At 37.5% G+C, this 8,068-nt stretch overlaps 1 non-coding gene across 1 annotated transcript; it reads right to left on the bottom strand.

Annotated features, from left to right (window-relative positions):
• Window positions 1-7,689: 7,689 nt before the first annotated feature.
• LOC113597853 (U6 spliceosomal RNA) lies at window positions 7,690-7,796 on the bottom strand. The gene has a single exon (XR_003418599.1). It is a non-coding gene; the product is annotated as a U6 spliceosomal RNA (small nuclear RNA).
• Window positions 7,797-8,068: the final 272 nt, after the last annotated feature.

The raw sequence follows: 8,068 nt of genomic DNA, 5'->3' as shown, positions 1-8,068 counted from the left end.
CCGAACAAGAGAAAGATATCATTTGGAAAGGAAACTATAGATGAAAATTCTTTATAAACATACGTTCAAAAATCACTAACAAAGTACTAGCCCACTGAATCTAGCAGCATATTAAAAGGATTATATACCATAACTAACTGGAATTTGTCCCAGGAATGCAATAACAGATCAACATATGAAAAACAATAAATATAATACACTATATTAATAAAATAATGAAAAATATGTTACCATCTGAATATATGCAGGAAAAAACCATCATAAATAATTCAATGCCCTTTCATGATAAAAACACTCAACAAGCTAGAAATAAATGGGAACATCTTCATCCTAATAAAGGACATCTCCCAAAAACCAACAGCTAATATCATACTTAATAGTGAAAGACTGAAAGCATTCCCCATGAGACCAGGGACAATACAGGATGTCTACTCTCACCACGTTTATTCAAAATTGTGTTGGAAATACTTGCCAGGGTAATTAAATAAGAAAAAGAAATAAAAGGTATCCAGATTAGAAAGGATGAAGTAAAACTATTTCTATCTGCTAATTATATTATCTGGGGGCATCTGAGTTGGGCATCTGACTCTTGATTTTGGTTCATGTCATGATCTCATGGGTTTGTGAATTTGAGCCCCACATGAGACTCTGCGCTGACAGCTCAGAGTCTGGAACCTGCTTGGGATTCCCTGTCTCCCTCTCTCCCTGCCCTTCCCTGACTCATGTGTGCACTCTTTCTCAAAAATAAACATTTTTTGAAAAAAGAAAATAATTATGTTATCTGTATAAAAAGCTCTAAATATTCAACAAATACAAGAAATAATAAACAAGTTTACCATGGAACTGGTAAAGGATACACATACATACACATCTAGATCATATATATGAAATATATAAGATGAAATATATATATTTCATCTATATGAAATATATGAAATATAGATGAAATATATTCATAATATATGAAATATATAAGAAATATGAAATATATAAGAAATATATAAGATATAAAAATATATTCATATATATATGAAATATATAAGATAAAATATATTGAATTAAGAGTTTAGAACTCTTATATTAATGGTCAATTGATTTTTAACAAGAATGTCAAGATAATTAAATGGAAAAATAGTCTTTTTAATGAATAGTGCTAAAAAAAAAACCCCAAAATCCACAGGCAAAATAATTAATTTGGACTCCTGCCTCACTCTGTTTATAAACATTAACTCAAATTGGATGAACGACTTAATGTGACAAATAAATCCACAAAATTCTTAGCAGTAAACATAGGTATAAATATCCATGACCTTGGATAGTCAATGGTTTCTTAAATATAATACCAAAAGCACAAGCAACAAAAGAAAATATAGGTATGTTAATTTAATCAAAATTAGTTTTTGCATGACAAAAGACACTATCAAGAAAGTAAAAAACCATAACCCACAGCACTGAGAAAATATTGGCAAGTCATATATGTAATAAGGGTTTAGTCAGAATTCTTGCAATCCAACAGTGAAATATGAATAACTCGATTTTTTAAATGAGCAAAGAATTACTCAAATAGATAATTCTCCAAAGAGTATACAAATGTCCCATAGCACATGGAAAGATGCTCATCATTAGTCATTACAGAAATGTAATTCAAAGTTACATGAGACTTCACACCCACTAGAATGACTATAATTTTTCAAAAATGGAAAATAATCAATGTTGGCAAAGAGGTGACAAAATTGGTACGTTCATAAATTGCTGTGGGATTGCAAAAAGGTGACGCAACTATGGAAAACAGTTTGTCAGTTTCTCAAAAATTTAGAGTAGGTTTACCATACAACATGGCAATTTTACTCCTATGTGTATACGCACCAGAACTGGAACCAGGTTCACACAAACCCTTGCATATAAATGTTCCTAGCAACATTATTCATAACAATGTGGAAATGACCCAAATGTCCACCAACAGATGCAAGGAAAAACAAAATGGTCTATCTATACAACTGAATAACATTCACCCACAAAAAGAATTAAGTATTGATGCATGCTAATTACATAGATGAACCTTGAAAATATGCCAAGTGAAAGAAGCCAGACACAAAAGGCCACAGATTGTATGATTCCAGTTTTATGAAATGTCCACATTAGATAAATCCATTAGAGGAAGAATGTAGGTTCCTGGTTTTCAAGGACTGAGGAAAAGAGGTAGCTGGAAAGTACAAAATTTCTTTTTGCAGTGTTGGAAATGTTCTATAATTAGGTTGTGGTGATGATTGCACAACACCGTGAATATGCTAGAAGCCACTATACTATACGCGTTAAATTGGTTGAAATGGTGAATTTTACTTATGTGAATTCTATCTCATTAAAAAGCACAAGAGCATCTCAATAGACACAGAAATAGCATTTGACAAACTTTGACATCTTTCATGATAAAAACAGTAAAAAAATGAAGAATAGAAGTGAACTTTAACCTGATAAAGGGCATCTATGAAAAACCTACTGGTGACATTATACTTAATAGTGAAAGACTGAAAGCTTTCTACCTAAGATCAGGAACAGGACAAGTATGTCTGCTCTCATCACTTCTACTCAGCATTGGAGGTTGTTCTCAGGGCAATTAGACAAGAAAAAGAAATAAAAGGCACCCAGATTTTAAAGGAAGAGATAATACTATATTTGTAGATGACATGACCTTGAACACTGAAAATTTTATGGAATTTACACACACACACACACACACACACACACACACACACACACACACACACACACTACTTGGAGCTACAAATGAGCCCAGCAAGACTACAAAATGTAATATCAATATTTTAAAAATCTATTGAATTTTTATGAACTAGAAATACACAATCTGAAAAGGAAATTAAGAAAGCAACTCTATTTACAACAGTATCAAAAAGAATGAAGTACATAAAAGCAAATCGAACAAAAAGCTGACAAGTGCTACACTTGTACACTAAAAACTACAAAACATCACTGACAGAAATTGAAGAACTAAATAACTGGAACTACAGCCTATAACTATAGTTAAGGTCTCAATACACCCCAATGTGATGTACAGATTCAACACAATTCCTATCGAATTAGCTGTTTTATTTTTTTTTTTTGCAGCAATTAACAGGTTGACCTTGAAATTCATATGAAAATTCTAGGGACCCTGAATAGTCAAAACAATCATGGAAAGAAGAATTAAGTTGGGGGTCTCACACATTCTGGCTGTGATGTCACTTTGTCCTAATACCTCTTTGAAACTGTCGAAGAGTAGAATGCAGTGAGAAACTTGGAGTTATCAGCTTTGGAGGTACTCAAAGGAACTACCCATTTTAAGAAAAGTTGTGATAGGCCGTATGGGACTGCGGGAAAGGAAAACCTAGACTCCACTCAAATATCTGTGAAAGGCTCTCCTGGCTAGATCTGAACAGAATCATAAATTGGGATGCAAGAATGTTCCATTTTAGTTTCATTGGCATATTAATTTCTCTCTGGGGAGAAGAAATTTTATTTTTCGCCATAATTTCTGGAGCATTTTAATAATTCAAGGTGGTTCATATCAAGATGTTCATATTCAGATCGTGAGCTTTTCCATATTGCTGTCAATGCGTGATTAGGGCTACGTTAGCATGCTGTCCTCATTGTAAAACCTATGGCAAAATAAATTGGACAATGTAGTTTGGCAAAATTGAAGTCGGGAAATAGAATCAGTGATGGGTTTTGGCATTTAAGGCATGGCCTTAAACTTAACTCCTGTTTTGTTCTGTTTGAGAGTCCTCCGGGAGCCAACTTCAGTAGGAGTGAGGAAGTTATCTGCGGGCCTCATTCTGTCAGGGGAACAGTCAGTCATATCTTTGTCTTCCCATAGGATTGACTATTAATCCCAACAGATTAAGAGAAAAAACATTAATAGAATATAGAAAATACAGGGGGTGCCTGGGTGGCTAAGTTGGGTGAGCGTCGGACTCTTGATTTTGGTCCAGGTCATGATCTCAGGGCTCGTGAGTTCAAGCCCTGAATGGGGTTCTGTGCTGGCAGGCGCAGAGCCTGCTTGGGATTCTCTGCCTCCCTCTCCCTGCCCCTCCCCCATTCTCGCTGTCTCTATCTCAAAATAAATAAATAAACTAAAAAAAAAAAAAAGAATATAGAAAGAAAGGAACACTCAGAAACACCCTTGCCCATACCAGGTGTTTCTCCACATCTCCCCGTTTCAGCTTTCTCAGCTCCTAGGGCTAAGGGTCTCACTGTGACCTACTCTTACTGGCATGATCACAATATGTTGAAAAGGCAAGAACTCTGCTCTTAGCTCACAGCCTTTCATGTCTCATCTTCTTTGGCCCCGACTCAATACATGGTAATAAAGCCTACCCTTATCAGGTCCTATCAGCCCTTTTAACTCCTTTATCCATGTAGCCGGCCAACATATGGCAAGATGCAACAACGTGGATTCTGACTTTAGCAATAGGTGAAAATCCTGTTTAACCTTTTGCTAAGTTGAACACTTTAGTCCATCTTTGGCAGAAATGTCCTAATTGGGGTAAGTGGCCCTGGTATACCTTTAATCTTAAGGTAGCACCACTGCGTTTACATAGCTCTTCCTCAGGAAACTTGTAGAGATGGGGGGTTGGAAAAGAGGCAACTGGCAGGGTATATGACAATGTACCATGAACAGGGTAGCCTAAAAATCGAATTTATTGTCTCACAGTTCTAGAGGCTAGAAGTCCAAAATCAAAGTGTTGGCAAGGTTGGTTCTTTGTCAGGGCTACGAGGGAGAATCTGTTCTGTGCCTCTCTCCTAGCCTTTGGTAGCCTCAGGTATCTTGTGGTTTCTATATTTTTGTTCTATGTTTTCACATCATCTGTCTCTTCATCTGACATTATTTTTTCATAACGATAACTTCATATTACATTAGGGGACCACCTTATTCCAGTATGACCTAATTTTAATTAATTATGTCTGCAATGACCCTATTTCTAAATAGAGCCACAGTCTTTAGGTATGGGTGTTAGGATTTCAACATATAAATTTGGGGGAACATAATTCAACCCATAATAGTCTGCCCCTGGCTCCCCAAATTTCATGTCCTTCTCACATTCAAAATATATTTACCTAGTCACAACATCTCCCAAAGACTTAACCTATCCCAGCATCAACTATAAGTCCAAATTTACTGTTATGTAAATAACATACGGGTGATACTTGGAGTATGATCCTCTTGGGGCAATATTCCTCTCCATCTGTGTACCTGTGAAGGCAGACAAGTACAAGTACCTGTGAAGGCAGACTGCCTCCAAAATACAGCAGTGGGACAGACATAGGATAGACATTCCCATTCCAAAATGGACACATAAGAAAGAAGAAAGGGGTAATGGGTCTCAAGCAGGTCTGAAAATTAGTGGGGCAAATTCCATTAGATTTTAAGGATCCAGAACAATCCTCACTGGGACAGTGCTCTGTTGTCTGGGCTCACCATATCAATGAGGTGGCCCTGCCATCTTCAACTGAAGTGGAGAAGGTCCTAACCCCCAGACCTGTGCACTCTGGGCTTTTGGTGGCATGGGCAGCCCCACTGGTCTCTGAAGTGGAATTCTCTGGAAAGCTTGCTTTTTCTTTTCTTTTCTTTTTTCTTTTCTTTTCTTTTCTTTCTTTCTTTCTTTCTTTCTTTCTTTCTTTCTTTCTTTCTTTCTTTCTTTCTTTCTTTCTTTCTTTCTTTTTTTGTGGCGTGGATAAGCTAAGAATTTTCCACCTCCTCAAGTTCTGTTCCCTTTTTGCTTAATAATTCTCTCTTCAATTTACCTATATCCTCTCGAATTTTACTGTAAGTAGCTAGGAGAACCCAGGCAGCACCCTTACCACTTGGCTTAAGAAATCTCCTCAGCTAAATATTCAAGTGTACTGCTCACAAGAGATACTCCCCATCCAACACAACATAATTCAGCTAACAATTCTGTCACTTTATAATAAGGATTGTGTTTCTTCCAGTCTCCAATACTATGTTTCTCATTTCCATCTAAGACCTCATAAGGAGCACCTCTAACATTCCTATTTTTAGCAACATTCTGTTCAGGATTATGATCATGATAATGATATAGAGAGATACAGGTTCTCTCTGATGAAAAAAGCTTTCCCCACTGCTCTCCTTTGTTTCTGAGCCCTCACAAGACTCTGTTTTAATGTCCATATTTCTACCAACAATCTTTTCAAGGCCATCTAGGCTTTTTCTAATCAATCACCTCAAAACATGGGAATTCCCAGGCCAATTCCACATGTTCAGGTGTTTGTTTCAGCAGCACCCCACTCCGTTTCCCGGTGCTAAAATCTGTAGTAGTTGGCTAGGCTGCAATAACAAAACACCACAACCGAAGCTCTGGGAGTTAGGGCTCCAGGATAACATTTTTGGGAGACACAATTTAACCCACGAGAGCTGCTCATCACTTCTAACCCTTCAGTGGGTATCCATTAACAGTAGGAGAGAGTGAAACGTCATGTGCTGTATCTGCCCCTCTGGGCTCTCTCACCGGATAGTCCACGACTTGACCTTCAGCCTTGGACATCTCGGACTTGGGCCATACTGAAATATTTTCAGTTTTGCAAATATAACATGCTATTTCTTCCTCCTTGTTTCATTTTCCCTCTGTTCCTTCCTTCTGGAATGCACCCTTCTACACTATACTTAGAAAACACTTACGCCTCTTGCAAGAATAAACTATAAGGCCATTGCCTCTCTAAAGCCTTTCCTGAATTCATCTATGTAGTTATTCCCTTTCACACCCATTGTCCAGGTAAAATTTTACTTGTTTTTTAATCCCATTTTTTCTGCTCTTACATCTCCAGTAGAATGTGAAACTCTCTCACACACTTTTTCCCCCCCTTTGGATGTTTTCCCCTTCTCCAATATAAGCACATTGAGGTCAAGGTTTCAGGAACGATTTACCTTTGTCTCTCTGATTTCTAGAGCAGTTTCTGACACATGATAGGTACTGAACAGATTTTCTAGGTATTAATAAATTCTTTATAGGAGAGGCAGAATATTATAGACTCATTGAAAAACTTACATTTCAGTGCCAATGAAGGTCTGAGAAGCAGAATCATGTGTTAGAAAGAGTATTAAAAGTCTTAGGGTGCCTGGATGCCTCAGGGGGTTAAGTGGCCGACTTTGGCTCAAGTCATGATCTCGCGGTTTGTGAGTTCGAGCCCCGCGTCGGGCTCTGTGCTGACAGATCAGAGCCTGGGGCCTGCTTCGGATTCTGTGTCTCCCCCTCTCTCTGCCCCTCCCCTGCTCATGCTCTGTCTCTCTTTGTCTCTCAATAATAACTAAACTTTAAAGGAAGGAAGGAAGGAAAGAAGGAAGGAAGGAAGGAAGGAAGGAAGGAAGGAAGGAAGGAAGGAAGGAAGGAAGGAAGGAAGGAAGGAAGGAAGGAAGAAAGAAAAAGAGTATTATGATTCTTGTTGACTGGAATGTGTATATCTCCTTACTACATCCTCTACACAATTTAAGGCTTTGAAGATAGCATTCCTTTTCATCACTCGTCAGAATCAATCTTGGCAACGACCTAGTAGTGAGTATTTTAAGCAACAAAAGCAATCATTCATGCTTAAGGTCAAACGAATGATGTGGCCCCTAGAGGTTGAGAGGAAGGGATCATTGGGTTTCCACCACATCTGGCTCACTTTACACTTTCCAAATATAACAACTGAGGACAGTCATATTTGTGTGTCATCCTCGCAAAGGGGTGATGCTAATCTTCTCTGTGTGGTTCCAGTTTTAGGCTATATGCTGCCAAAGCGAGCATGAGAACAGTCATATTAGTACAAAGCACCCCTGATCCTAATGACGTTTAATGATTTATTATAAATTAAATAGCATTGCATGAAAATTCTGGAAAGTCTAAAGGACAATCCTTAGTCAACATACCAATAATATAGAATTTGTATGTGAGAGGAGGAGGAATGGATTTAGATTTCTCATATTGTTATAGTCCAAAGTGAACAAGCTTCCATTAGACCTACACTTTATTGAGATGAAATCTACATAACCAAAACTTGCCGTTTTAAAGTGCAAAAT

The sequence above is a fragment of the Acinonyx jubatus genome, chromosome X (genome assembly GCF_027475565.1).
Source record: "Acinonyx jubatus isolate Ajub_Pintada_27869175 chromosome X, VMU_Ajub_asm_v1.0, whole genome shotgun sequence".
Taxonomy (NCBI): domain Eukaryota; kingdom Metazoa; phylum Chordata; class Mammalia; order Carnivora; family Felidae; genus Acinonyx; species Acinonyx jubatus.
This window is presented reverse-complemented; position numbering and strand designations above follow the sequence as displayed.